At 51.7% G+C, this 14,841-nt stretch overlaps 1 protein-coding gene and 1 long non-coding RNA gene across 6 annotated transcripts in view; one reads left to right on the plus strand and one right to left on the minus strand.

Annotated features, from left to right (window-relative positions):
* Positions 1-14,841, plus strand: part of LOC107075852 (transcriptional-regulating factor 1) — a 36,931-nt gene that overhangs the window by 1,251 nt on the left and 20,839 nt on the right. For 4 of the 5 annotated variants that reach the window (XR_011182449.1, XM_069180449.1, XM_069180453.1 and 1 more), the window contains exon 1: positions 10,190-10,918. The exons of the other annotated variant lie outside the window; for it this stretch is intronic. The gene's annotated coding sequence lies outside the window, so the exon portion shown is untranslated. Of the gene's footprint in view, positions 1-10,189; positions 10,919-14,841 lie in introns of those variants that run through there. 5 annotated transcript variants of the gene reach the window in all.
* On the minus strand, positions 2,787-10,155 carry LOC107075868 (uncharacterized). Its single transcript, XR_001477363.2, has 2 exons — positions 9,770-10,155; positions 2,787-2,927 (listed from the first exon to the last, which is right to left on the minus strand). It is a non-coding gene; the product is annotated as an uncharacterized lncRNA (long non-coding RNA).

Consider the following 14,841-nt stretch of genomic DNA (forward strand, 5'->3'; position numbering starts at 1 on the left):
CCTCCGTACGCAGAGAACAGCAGGCGGCGGTCTGCTCGGGGGGGCGGGGGCAGGCGGAGACGTGCGGGCAGATACCCACCGCGGTTAGGAGCAGCTGTGCCGTCTGGTGTGCACACCGCCGCTGGAGAGGCGGGGCGCAGGGCTGGGTCCTGCTGCCCTCGCAGCGCCGGGGCCCCAGGTTCCGTTCCTGGTGTGCTGTCTGTGTGGAGTCTGCGTGTTCTCCCCGGGTTCACATGGGTTTCCTCTGGGGCGCCCCACAGTCCAGAGACAGACTCATGATGGGTTAATTGGCTTCTGGGAGAGTTGGCCCTGGTGTGAGTGTGTGAGTGTGTGTGTCCTGTGATGGGTGAGTGTCCAGTGATGGGTCAGTGTCCTGTGCTGGGTCAGTGTCCTGTGCTGGGTGTGTGTGTGTCCAGTGATGGGTCAGTGTCCTGTGCTGGGTGTGTGTGTGTCCAGTGATGGGTCACTGTCCTGTGCAGGGTGTGTGTGTGTCCAGTGATGGGTCAGTGTCCTGTGCTGGGTGTGTGTGTGTCCTGTGATGGGTCAGTGTCCTGTGCTGGGTGTGTGTGTGTCCTGTGATGGGTCAGTGTCCTGTGCTGGGTGTGTGTGTGTCCAGTGATGGGTCAGTGTCCTGTGCTGGGTGTGTGTGTGTCCAGTGATGGGTCAGTGTCCTGTGCAGGGTGTGTGTGTGTCCAGTGATGGGTCAGTGTCCTGTGCTGGGTGTGTGTGTGTCCAGTGATGGGTCAGTGTCCTGTGCTGGGTGTGTGTGTGTCCTGTGATGGGTCAGTGTCCTGTGCTGGGTGTGTGTGTGTCCAGTGATGGGTCAGTGTCCTGTGCTGGGTGTGTGTGTGTCCAGTGATGGGTCAGTGTCCTGTGCAGGGTGTGTGTGTGTCCAGTGATGGGTCAGTGTCCTGTGCTGGGTGTGTGTGTGTCCTGTGCTGGGTCAGTGTCCTGTGCTGGGTGTGTGTGTGTCCTGTGATGGGTCAGTGTCCTGTGCTGGGTCAGTGTCCTGTGCTGGGTGTGTGTGTGTCCTGTGCTGGGTCAGTGTCCTGTGCTGGGTCAGTGTCCTGTGCTGGGTGTGTGTGTGTCCTGTGATGGGTCAGTGTCCTGTGCTGGGTGTGTGTGTGTCCTGTGCTGGGTCAGTGTCCTGTGCTGGGTGTGTGTGTGTCCTGTGCTGGGTCAGTGTCCTGTGCTGGGTGTGTGTGTGTCCTGTGATGGGTCAGTGTCCTGTGCTGGGTGTGTGTGTGTCCTGTGCTGGGTCAGTGTCCTGTGCTGGGTGTGTGTGTGTCCTGTGATGGGTCAGTGTCCTGTGCTGGGTGTGTGTGTGTCCTGTGATGGGTCAGTGTCCTGTGCTGGGTCAGTGTCCTGTGCTGGGTGTGTGTGTGTCCTGTGCTGGGTCAGTGTCCTGTGCTGGGTGTGTGTGTGTCCTGTGATGGGTCAGTGTCCTGTGCTGGGTCAGTGTCCTGTGCTGGGTGTGTGTGTGTCCTGTGTCCTGTGAGGCAGTGTGTTAATGATGAAGGGGCGTGTGGCGGGAACGCTGATCAGCTGACCCCTGGGTCTAGTCAGTGACAGGATAAAGGGTCAGCTGATCGGTGGGTCTTCTCAGAGGCGGGGTCAGTGAACAGCAGGTCCGACTGATGGGCTCACAGCCAACAGTGGTGCTGGACCCGATGCCTGTAAAAAGTGCTTCTCAAGCGGTCTCAAAGTGTTCTAACAGAACGTATCACCGCCTTGTGCAACACCAGCTCTGAGCGCCTGCTGACCTTGAACCCTTCTTCGGCTTGGTCTGGAACTTTCCGCTTGCATTATGAACCGTATGTTGATGTGTTGTTTCATGTATAAGTGAGGGTCCCTGCTCTGCTGTGACCTGACAGCGACCACTTATAACAGGCAGCAGGCACTGCCCGATCTACCTGCCCAGCATGGCATGTGTTATAGGAGTGAGTAGCTCTCTACAATTAGTCCCAGCTGTACAGTGGTAGTAAAGGTGGCCTTGCCTTCACCATGCCTGGCTACAGGAGAGAAAGCACTGACTCTTATGTCGGGGGCCCCGTGAGAGGAGTGATGGTTAGTGCACAGGTGAGGGCAACAGCAGACCTGGCTCATGTGTGTGCTCAGGCAGCCCCACCCCAGGGGTTTATCGCAGTTCAGGCCACAAAAGGCTGCTTGGGAAAGGGAGCAGGCTTCCCAGCTTGTGCAGAGACTGGTTTTCTCTGTGCCGCCACCGCTGGGCACAAGCGTGGAGGAAGAACATCTGACATTTGCGTTCGAGGTGCAGCTCTCTCTCTCTCTCTCAGGCTCGCCGCCTCTCTGCCCCACTGTCTCTCTTTGAGTAAGTGCGAAGTTTCCCGCCGCCACGCGTGGGCCGGGCCCTGATCTCACTTCCGGCTCCTGAGTCAGAGCGAGCCTCTCCCGGCGACCAGGTGATCGTCCGCGCGTTGCCACGGCGACGCGGCTGCGGTCGGCATCCGCGGACGTGGGAGGGCGAGGCGGTCGCGCGGTCAGGCCGGTTACCTTGCCAGGGAACAGGGACCGGGCAAACGCATTAATGCAAATATTTCTCTTTTTTTTTAAAAAGTCCCCGGAATCAGCATATTATTGGCATCTACCGTAACAGCGCTTCTCAAATACTCTGGAACAAGAGCACCCTCCGCCCACCAGACAACCGCGCAACTGTCGACACTGTGCTGGCTTGCTCAGTCGCTCTGAACTGGGGTGTGCCGTGCTCTTTCTGGGGGTCACAAACAGGACACAAGCGCAAACAACCTCCGTCTCACCACACGGTGTCATTTTAAGGTAGACTCGAGGAGTTTTTCCATTTATTTTAATTTGGCGATAAAGTTGAGAAGATTTCGTTCAGTTTTTTTGACACCTGTTGCCTGCGAAGTCCACGAACGACAGCTTTCGAACCATAAGCCAGCTGGACGCTGAAAAGGTTAGAATAAAAGATATAATAAATAAGATGGAATAAAAGGATAGAACAATTCTTCAGTTGTTCAGGGCTAAACCATACAAAATACTGTCCATACACATGTGCATAATACTGTCCATGCACATGTACATATATACATAATACTTTAAAACACATACACATAATACTGTCCATGCACATGTACATATATACATAATACTTTCCATACACATGTACACATATATATATACATATTAATGTACATACACGTACATATGCACAATACGTTAAAACACATGTGCATATATATACATAATACTGTACTTACACACACATATATACATAATATTGTACATAATACATGTACATAATATTGTACATACGTATATGTGCATAATACTGTAGATACACATGTACATATATACACAATTCTGTCCATTCACATGTACATCATACTGTACATACACATGTACATATATACACAATTCTGTCCATTCACATGTACACGATACTGTAGATACACATGTACATATATACACAATTCTGTCCATACACATGTACATCATACTGTACATACACATGTACATATATACACAATTCTGTCCATTCACATCTACATCATACTGTACATACACATGTACATATATACATAATTCTGTACATACACATGTACATGATACTATATGTACATATACATAATTATGTACATATATGCATAATACTTTAAAACGCATGTACATATATACATAATACTGTACTTACACATGTACATAATAATGTACATACATAGATACATAATGTTGTACATATACATGTAGATAATATTGTACATACGCGTACGCACATAATACTGTAAAACACATGTATATATATACATACTACTGTACATAAACATGAATATATACATAATACTGTACTTATGCATGTACATATGCACATAGTACTGTACATAAACATGTACATATATACATAATACTGTACTTACACATGTACATAATAATGTACATACATATATACATAATGTTGTACATATACATGTAGATAATATTGTACATATGCATACACACATAATACTGTAATACACATGTACATATATACATAATACTGTCCATACATATGTACATATATATAATACTGCACTTACACATGTACATAATGTACATATACATGTACATATTATTGTACATACGCATAGGTGCATAATACTGTACATACACGTACACATATACATAATACTTTAAAACGTACATATATGCATAATACTGTACTTACACATGTACATAATAATGTACATACATAGATACATAATGTTGTACATATACATGTAGATAATATTGTACATACGCATACACACATAATACTGTAATACACATGTACATATATACATAATACTGTACATAAACATGAATATATACATAATACTGTACTTATACATGTACATATGCACAAAATACTGTACATAAACATGCATATATACATAATACTGTCCATACATATGTACATATATATATAATACTGCACTTACACATGTACATAATAATGTACATATACATGTACATATTATTGTACATACGCATACGCGCATAATCCTGTACATACACGTACACATATACATAATACTTTAAAACGTACATATATACATAATACTGTACTTACAAACGTACATACATATATAAATAATGTTGTACATATACATGTAGATAATATTGTACATACGCATACACAGATAATACTGTAATACACGTGTACATATATACATAATACTGTACATAAACATAATACTGTACTTATACATGTACATATGCACATGATACTGTACATATATACATAATACTGTACTTACACATGTACAGAATACTTGTACATACATATGTTTGCCTTGTACATGCGGTACGGGACAAACAGGGCTAAAGCTGTATCCCGAGGGGACAGTGACTGACTTCAGTCCGATGCCGAGCTCGTGAATCGTGCAGCTGAAACCACCTGCCAGCGTGTGCTGGTGACTGCAGACAGACCCGTTAAAACACAGCACACCCTTACATTAAATTCAAACACGGTTTACTGGTTGCGATTAAATACATCACAATGTATTCATTTGTGTGATAAAGTGATAACTTCGTTTTCAAATTTTTAAATACCGTGAATGTTTCGGCGGCAAACTTAACTCGGTTCTTCTTAGCCGTTTTTATCTTTATTTTTAAATAATGCCGTCCTACGTGGTAGTTCACTGTTACCGCCTTCCTTTACGCCATTGCACTTGAATTACATTGTTTTTCATTAATAAGTGCAGTATAGTGTGGTTTGGCATGATAGTTGAACGTTCAAATTCTAGCGATGTGGTCAAACGCGTCCGTTTGCAGGAAGAGAGATCCGGTCAGCCGGACAGCAGAGGATCGAGGCGCGGCGACCGCTCCACCTCTCTCCACGGTCGTGTGGCGCGGAAGGAAAGACACAAAAAATGGCTCTGTTCGGTCCCCCCGTTGTCACAGAGAGACAGACGGGGGAAGAGCGAAAGAGAGGGAGGGGGAGCGGGCAGAACAGACTCCAGCTCAGATAACTCGTCCTGTGAACCGAGCGTCTCTCTCACACGAGGTGACAAACTGCCGCCCCAGAGCGCACTGACTCAGCGGCCCAGAACATCAAAAATCGCAGAGAAATACAGCTCCCAGCGGGCCAGGATTTACCGGATCCCGCTTCTGGTGGTTTTGTTTTAAATCCACCCACTGCAGGGCGCACACACGGCGGGGAGGCTGGGCACTGCCCGGCCGCCAGTGCGGGGTTTCTCATTAAGAGGCAACACTCTCGACGTCTCCAGCCCCGGGTCTTGGCTGTGCTGGCAGCGAGTGAATCCTGGAGTGGATCAGAGTGCTGTGCAACAGGACTCTGATTGGCAACACTGTAAAACCTGGAGTGGATAAGACAGAGGTGCAACAGGACTCTGACTGACAACACTGTAAAACCTGGAGTGGATCACACAGGTGCAACAGGACTCTTAATTGACAACACTGTAAAACCTTGAGCGGATTAGACAGAGGTGCAACAGGACTTTGACAACACTGTAAAACCTGGAGTGGATCTGACAGCTATGTAATAGGACTCTGATTGACGCTGCAAAACCTGGAGTGGATCAGACAGAGGTGCAACAGGACTCTTAATTGACAACACTGTAAAACCTTGAGTGGATTAGACAGAAGTGCAACAGGACTTTGACAACACTGTAAAACCTTCTCAGAGGCGGGGTCAGCTATGTAATAGGACTCTGATTGACAACACTGTAAAACCTGGAGAGGATCAGAGTGCTCTGCAACAGGACACCGTACAGTGTGACCCCCAGCCCTGACCCCACTGGACATCTCAGTCCAGTTTAACCCACAGCACTGACCCCGCTGGACACCCCAGTGCAGTGTGACCCCCAGCTCTGACCCCACTGGACACCTCAATGCAGTGTGACCCCCCAGCACTGACCCCACTGAACACCCCGATGTAGTTTGCACACTACTGACAACATTTAACACCTCAGTTAAGAAGCTTGCTTCGGACACAGAATGCCGGTAGTCCTGTGCACTATACAGAACGCCTGTCTGGCCCCTGTGTCTGCATGCTTTCTCTTCTGCACTGGAGTCTAACCGGTCGCTCGTCACTCACCGCTCAGCCCGGCTGCCTGACCTCACTGCCGGCGTCGTGACTTCTAGTTAATCTGCGAGCATCAGATTACAGTAACCCGGCGCGTTGATAACCGTCTAGAGCTAAGGGTCCCGTTACAAGCCCGCATCGTAAACCACACCTCCGTTTCCTTTCTCGATAAATTGTGCTTTTCGCCCTGAAGGGCTGTGCGAGAACTGCGTGTCTGTTCCTATTACCGAGCACAGGTAAAACAAAATGACGATCAACGGATATTACGCGTATATAGCGCCTTTCACGCACTATACCATAGTAGCGCAAGGATGCTGCCCGTGAACAGCACTGAACAGACCTCCACCACGACCGTGCTCTCAGTGACAATACTTCACACCCAGTCGAGCTCCGGAGGGTGATACTATTAAAAATGAGTGTTTGCGATGTTTATGGTTAATTGTTTATGGTTAATTGTTAAAACAGTTTGCGTGTGCCGTGAGGTGGCTGGAGCGTGTCTTAAAAACCCCGGCTCTTACAAAGCAAGCGGTCGACTCGTGTCGACTGAAGCAGGGTGGGTTGTGCTGGTTCGGTTTACCGTGACCTGATTTACCGTGTTTATCAGACACAGTACAAGGGAGTGCGTGAGTGTTTTTCTCTTGGGCGGCCGGGGAATGTTTAAAACGAGAAACGCGTGTCTTTTTTCTGGTTTGTTGATCTTGGAATAAAACCGAGAAGCAACTGACAACAACCCGCTTGCTTGATCACGAACTCGCGCTGTTACGAGCCGTGGGTGATCTTGAGAAGCGTCAAGAGCGCCGGCAGAAATGCTTCCGTCGTTGATATTTTTGTGCGTGATTCCGAGGCAGTCTAGCCGCCCGTCTGCGCCTAGGCTGATGGAAGTCACACCCCAATTATCGGTCCGGTGGCGCCATTTTCCCCAGCGGTATAGCGGCGTTTATTTGACTCGTTTAAAAGCTGCAGTGTGGACGTGTCCACTGTGGTCTGCGGGCGAAACTGACCCGTCCGTCTTCCAGGACTTCACAGCTGGAGAAACCGCGGCCGTGGGCGCGGACTCACCCGGAATCCAAGCGGGTCTGCCGCCTCCCCCGCTGGCAGGGCAGGTGTGAACCGCCGAGACGGGCCCAACCTGCCCTTAGCTCAATTTAAACTCGGTCTTGAGGGGGGAGATGATTTCGGAAATACCGGGGGTTTTCAGTGTGTTTTAGGTGGGAGACGGTGTTTGACAAAGGAGTTCTGATTTAGACAACTGAGACAGGTGTGGAAAAACCGCCCGAAAGGTCGCCGCTTGGTGGTTGGGCTGAAGCACCGGGGTGATGTGAATATCCCAGCGTGGGCCTGCACACGACACGACACGACACAGCGTGACACGGCAAATCCTTGCACTCAATCTGCCGGCGGGCCAAGACACCGTTTCGAAACGCAGGCCGTGTTATGAATCTCGCTTTCTAAACCCTCTGGGCACCGCGGGGCCGCGACAACACGCAGGGCGCAGTTTTTAAAATGTGTTTTTAAGCCGTGCTTAACCAATTCACCTTTTTATTTTACCCGGGATTAAAGCAAACAAACAAAAAAAGACGATCTAGTTTCCTAAAGGAAGAATGAGAGATTGAATTGAAGTTGAACTATTGCCCCCAAGGGAAATCGTCTTACGCATCAAGATCGGATAAATATATACGACAATAATACGGTCCAAGAACAGTACAGCAGCATGATACAGAGCAACATTGGACACGCTGTTGAGCCCAAGTATGGTGAACATGCCCTGAATACATCGGGCTTTCTAACATTAAAACTCCTCAACTTCCCTAGAAGATGCGACCTTCGCTTCTTCTGACACCAGGGAGATGAGCGATAGCCGTGTTTATCCCACACGGCCATTGGATATTTCTTTTTTCTTTTACCGTGGAAGGTGCTTCCTGTGCGGCCAGACTGCGCTGATTTCGAGTTGGACAGAGTTAAGGAAGTCCATGAGGCGTCAAGGTTTAAGAACGCCGTTATTATTATTATTATTATTATTATTATTATTATTATTATTATTATCCGGTCTACTACGAGAGCAGGGCCGTTCCTCGGCAGGGATCTGCTGAACAGAATGTCAGAAATGTTGTTCACAGTCGCTCTGGGGACAAAGGCTGTGTAGACATTCAAGTCCGTGAAATATTAAATCTGCGTTCACACCCCCCGACCCTCCGTGGTCACAACCACCCTCCTTAATTCCTTAATTTGGGGAAATTGTCGCTGCCACGCCGGCTCTGGGGGCAGTACCGTGGGGCACAACTACGGCTGCAATAATGCCGTTGTGAACCTCGTGACTATGAATAAGTCTGCTCGGCGAGTCGCAACATTTCAGCCGCTGGCAATCTGGAGCAGCGCTGTCTCCAGGCGAGATCTCCCGGCGCTCCCGGTCCGAGCCCGACCCCGGGTTCGAAGACGCGTTTCTGAGAAGCGCAGGTCTCGGTATGACTGGGAGAGCCGGGCCGAGGTTTCGCTATGAGCGGGGGCCGCTCGCTGGGGCGGTACAGATCTGAGGAGGCGAGGTTTCGCGCAGTCCGGGAGGAGGAGGAGGGGGGGTATAGAGACACACCGACAGGTACGAGCGAAGGCGCCTATTCGCACAGACCCACACACAGAGACGCGTTAGCGCTCACGTCGAGCGAGCCTGATGACTAAATACAATATCTGACTTGTCGGCTCTCTCAGCGCGCTTTCTAATCCCCCGATCTCTCCCCTCTCTCCTACTCCCCGTAGACACCTGCCCCGCCGGGCGCGTCAGCCCACAGCTCTCTGGTAATCAGTCACGCAGGGCCGGCTCCTCCCCACCTCCCCACGGCGTCCACGGGCCGGCTCCTGCCCTTTCGAAATAACGCGGTGCCGTGCCTCCTCCGTCTGTCTCGGTCTGAGCACACGAAACACGACAGCGCACAAAAACTCCCCTCCTTCTCCCTCTCCCTCTCCCTCCTGCGCTCGGAGTTTACAGCCGGGCTGAAGAGAAAGCGGCGCCTCTCAATTTTACTGTGTCATGGTACGGCGACATTTGAAAAAAAGAGAGAGAGAGAGAGACCTGCATTCCTCTGTTTGTTTGTGTTCTCGACACAAAACCACGAGGGAGACCGGCCGTGCTGCGCCGCGGGTGTAAGCACCGCGCCGGGGTAACTGGCCGCTTCTCTAAACCCATCACACAAGCCCCTCTTCCTGCGCACGCAGAGTGTACAGTGTTCTTACCTTTCAGTCTTCGAAGCCCGTTAGAAGGCGGACCAGTCTCTAAAACTGCAGAGGAACGAGTGCAGGTTCATTCCAGGCTGAAAGGAGAAGAACAGGTGTCTTTTAAAACGATAACTGGGGTGGGGAGCTCCCGGACCAACATGCCCGGAGTCCCCGGACTCGTGCCGGTTCTGGCCCGGCAGGACGACCCGGGTTTCCAGCTGTTTCTGTGGGAGGTCCCGGAGCGGCCAGAGCTTCCCAGCCTGCTCCACGCTGAGCCCTGCTCCTGCCATGCGTGGCCACATCATGTGCTTTCCAAACACGGCAATGACCTGAATTTACTTTCTGTATTACTGGATAGGCTGCTGCACTGAGTCACATTAATATTGGTGCCCTTGGGGAGCAGCGTAGCTGAATAATGGTGATACAACAAGAGCTCCAGGCCCGGTCTAGTAGGATAGTCTGTTACTATAGGGGCTGTGGTCCCGGTCCAGTAGAACACTCTGTTACACTGGGGGCTCCAGTCCAGTAGGACAGTCCTGTTACACTGGGGGCTCCAGTCCAGTAGGACAGTCCTGTTACACTGGGGCTCCAGTCCAGTAGGACAGTCTGTGACACTGGGAGCTGTGGACCCAGTCCAGTAGAATAGTCCTGTTACACTGGGAGCTGTTGTCCCAGTCCAGTAGAACAGTCTGTGACACTGGGAGCTGCGGACCCAGTCCAGCACAATAGGCTACTCTATGAAATGAGATCAAAGCAACAGTGGACACTTTGTCCATTTCTGGGTCCCCTTCCTCTGCCAGCCGGACGGAGGCTCACCCTGGCCAGCGGCCCGGCCGCACCCCACCCCCCCCCCCCAGAGCCGAGCCGAGCCCGAGGGTGTGCGAAACAGGCAGCAGGCAGAAAGGCAGAGAGAACAAACAGGAAGAAAAGGAGAGGGTGATTTGTAAAACCGAAAGCCCGTAGGGGCCTGTGTCGGTGGCGATGGTGCGTTTGATCGCCGGAGTGGAGGCAGCAGAGAGTTCAGCGTGTCAGAGCGAGCCTGACGCAGCTGCGCTCGTTCTGCGACACACAGCCATTGGCTCTGCTCACACACCTGGCCACGAGTCAGGCAGACACGCTCGCTGGGCCAGCAGTCGCGGCAGGAGACGCCGACACAGCACAGCCAAGGTAAGAGACCCTGTTGCTGCTTTCTTCTCGAGACGCTTTCCAGTCAGCGGGCGGGCCCCGCGCCCTGGGCAGCCTGCGAGCTGTTTAAACCACACCGGGCTCCGGGGAAGTTTGCCTGTGTGCTGCAGGGCCACAGCTGTGTTCCACCTGCCATCCCTGCTGTCCGAATTCCCAACTCGGGTCCAGAGAGGCTGGCAGCGCGGCGCTTCAGGTGGCCGGGCCTGGGCGCTGTTTGGGGAGTCGGCGCCGGTCAGCGCAGACCTGGGCTGTCCTGCAGTGCGATCCGAGTCTCGGCGCGCTCAGAGGTGCGGCCCTGAGCTGGGCAGGACGGTGATCGGGTACGGAACAGAGCAGCCTCTGACCCCCTGGAACGGAGGAATATGGCCTCTTCACGAGACCCGTGGTGTTCTTTTAAAACAAGCAAAGGCGTTCTTTTTTCTCAAGCTGAATTTCCATTCTTTTGGAGCATTTCTCTTTGGTAATAAAATTACTCACCCGCCCAAAGCACAGAAAGGCGGCTGAGTGAATTCAGAAGGTTTTGCGCACAAGCCACGAATCTGAATTTGAAATAGACCTGGTGGCGGCGCTGGCGCTGGTGGACTGTCTCCTTCTCGTTGATGTCTTTGTCGGATTCGTCTGGTGCTGTGCCGTTCGGGCCCTGACCGTGTCCCGGGTCGAACCGGCAGGAGGTCAATGGCTAGCTCTCGGGTCAGGGGTCAGGGGTCAGGGCCGGCGTTGCTGTTGGCGTTGGACCCCTTCGGCGGGCTCGAAAAATCGTGGGATCTGCAGCAGCAGTGTAACTGATGACCCCTGGGGGCCCAAGCCTCCTGGTGAGTTATATAGCGCCTGGCAGCTCGTGCCAGACTCTTCCCTTGGCTCGCAGCTCTCCTGAAAACGAGCCCCAGCCCCTGCAGGGCCAGAACCTCCCTCCCTCGCTTCTGAGGCTGCGGTACTTAACGAGGCACGCGTCCGCCGAGGGGGTCCGGCCCGGGTCAGGACAGGACCGGGGTTCGGGAGAGCGGCCCCCGTAAGGCACTGACCGCCTGGCGGGACAGACGGCACCCCAGAGAGCCACTGCGGGGCTCCGGTCCCCCCAGAGGAGCAGGGCTCCGAGTCCGCCCTCGAAATGAACCCACACGCAGCCAGCTGGGCAGGAGGGGCTTCAGGGCCTTGTGGTCCGAGAGATTTTCCGTTTTGCTGATCCTGTTAAAAACCAAATTCAGTTTGATTTTCGACAGAAGGAGACGAGGGCGAATGGTTTCGGCCCCGCGCACAAACCGACTTCGGAGACCCTGTAGCTCCTGTGCTGTACCCTGGTTCGGAAGGGTTTTACCCTGGTAAAATGTGACAGGGTTCTCTCCGGCCTGTCCAGGTACAAGCCCCCCTCTCTCTCTGGTGGTCTTCGCTGTCTGCTGTCTTTCCCTGGGGACGGGCAGGGGTGTTGTTCTGCAAACCTGGTGTTTCTGGGCCATTCAGCCCCTGGTGTTTTCGAAGACGCGCTTGCAGTCCCGCTAGAAACACTGTAGGTGGCTGAAAGAGAGTGAAAATGTGTTGGTTTTTTTTCATTTTTAACTGGACTTGGTTTTGGATTCTATCGCAGGATTTTAGCCGGAAAAGATTAACACACTAAAAAAATAACAATTTAAAACAAGTGCAAATTGCTATTGTTTCAAAGTTCATCCTTGCCACTTGAGTACGGACTTTGCTCAAGTACTTTATTCATGTAGTAATCTTCCTGTACTGTTCCAACCTCCTTTGTGTTGATTAATTACATTAAATGTTCGTTAATCTGGATTTTTACAGGCAGCACTGGCAATAAAATTGTCATTGTGTGCTGCTGTCCCGGTCGTCCTGAGGTCGTCTGCCCTGTGTTAAAAGTTTAAGACAGAATTTCTTATTCAAACGGTTTTCAGAAGGGAGAACAGTTTCAGGAACTGGGTTTCAGGTGCGATCGCTGGGCCCTGCGTGCGTGGCTGTGCGGGGTTGAGGAATGGCGCGCACAGACCCTGACACTAACACACCATCATCACCCTCAGATCTGTCGTTGCTCTTCTCCGGGTTCTCGGACATCCTGGGATTCCTCCAAAATCCCGACTTCCGAACCGAGCGCTGCTGGAAGAGAGCGAACGAGTGCTTCTTGAGAGGGAGGCCCACGTTAATTTGTGTCGCGCGGTTGTGCTCACGGGCTTTAGGGGGCTCGAAGGCTTCAGGAAGTGTTTCCCAGCGCGTGCCTGGTTTTCTTTCGCCCACGTCAGGCGCTATATACAAGTGTGGTGCTTTACACTGGGTCAGGTCAGACCATGACCCAGCTGGGAAAAGACAACACGCTCCTGGGAGTGGAGATCGATCCGCGGGGGACGCCTAGGGGAGTCGTTCTGTGCCCCCCCTCCCCCCCCCTCCAGGGATTGACGGAGCCCGTGGGGCAGAGGGCTGGCCGGCGGGGGGTCTTTAAAGAGGGCGGAGGGCTTTCCGAGAGCACGGCCGATCTGGAGGCTGGGGTGAGGCCGGAGCGTCACTCGGAATCTCCGGGGAACTCTGCAGTCTTGCACGTTGGTCAGGACACCGATCCATCGAGTTTCTGATTCATGGAGCTGCCCCTTGGTCGTCGAAATCCTATCGGATTTCTCTTCACGATGAGAGACTAGGCGCTCCGATCCCGGTCCAGTAGGACAGTCCTGTTACATTGGGGGCTCCAGTCCAGTAGGACAGTCCTGTTACACTGGGGGCTCCAGTCCAGTAGGACAGTCTGTTACACTGGGGCTCCGGTCCAGTAGGACAGTCTGTTACACTGGGGCTCCGGTCCAGTAGGACAGTCTGTTACACTGGGGGCTCCGGTCCAGTAGGACAGTCTGTTACACTGGGGGCTCCAGTCCAGTAGGACAGTCTGTTACACTGGGGGCTCCAGTCCAGTAGGACAGTCCTGGTACACTGGGGGCTCCAGTCCAGTAGGACAGTCTGTTACACTGGGGCTCCAGTCCAGTAGGACAGTCTGTTACACTGGGGGCTCCAGTCCAGTAGGACAGTCTGTTACACTGGGGGCTCCAGTCCAGTAGGACAGTCTGTTACACTGGGGCTCCAGTCCAGTAGGACAGTCCTGTTACACTGGGGCTCCAGTCCCGGTCCAGTAGGACAGTCCTGGTACACTGGGGGCTTTGGTCCCAGTCCAGTAGAATAGTCTGTTACACTGGGGGCTCCAGTCCAGTAGGACAGTCTGTTACACTGGGGGCTCCAGTCCAGTAGGACAGTCTGTTACACTGGGGGCTCCAGTCCAGTAGGACAGTCTGTTACACTGGGGCTCCGGTCCAGTAGGACAGTCTGTTACACTGGGGGCTCCAGTCCAGTAGGACAGTCTGTTACACTGGGGCTCCAGTCCAATAGGACAGTCTGTTACACTGGGGGCTCCAGTCCAGTAGGACAGTCCTGTGACACTGGGGCTCCAGTCCAGTAGGACAGTCCTGTGACACTGGGGCTCCAGTCCAGTAGGACAGTCTGTTATACTAAAATGGTATTATTCATGTCAAAATCAACATCTGTGAAGGTGAGCACCTCTACCGTATCCTCCCAAATTTCCCAGATTGAACCTGACCAAAATGGGACTTAACGGGTCCAGATGAATTCAAACCTGTGACCCATGTTCCAGCTGCACGTCAGAGACAGAAAGACACTGCCATGAGCTGGGTTCCTAACCTGTGCGTTCTGATGCAATCAAGACCACAGATGTCTGTTTTCTGAAGATGTTTCTGATGAAGAGAAATGAAGGAAAGACACATTTTCTGATGCAGGACTGTTTCAAGGTGCTGAAGAGTTTCAATTTTCTTCAGATACAATGATAATGGGAGGGCAGATGTGAAGGTCAAGGACAAGACTGACTGCGTGTCTTACTGAGTAACTGTACTCCGCAGATCTGATGATGACGGTAGCGT

This window comes from Lepisosteus oculatus, chromosome 18 (genome assembly GCF_040954835.1).
Source record: "Lepisosteus oculatus isolate fLepOcu1 chromosome 18, fLepOcu1.hap2, whole genome shotgun sequence".
In the NCBI taxonomy this organism is placed as follows: Eukaryota; Metazoa; Chordata; class Actinopteri; order Semionotiformes; family Lepisosteidae; genus Lepisosteus; species Lepisosteus oculatus.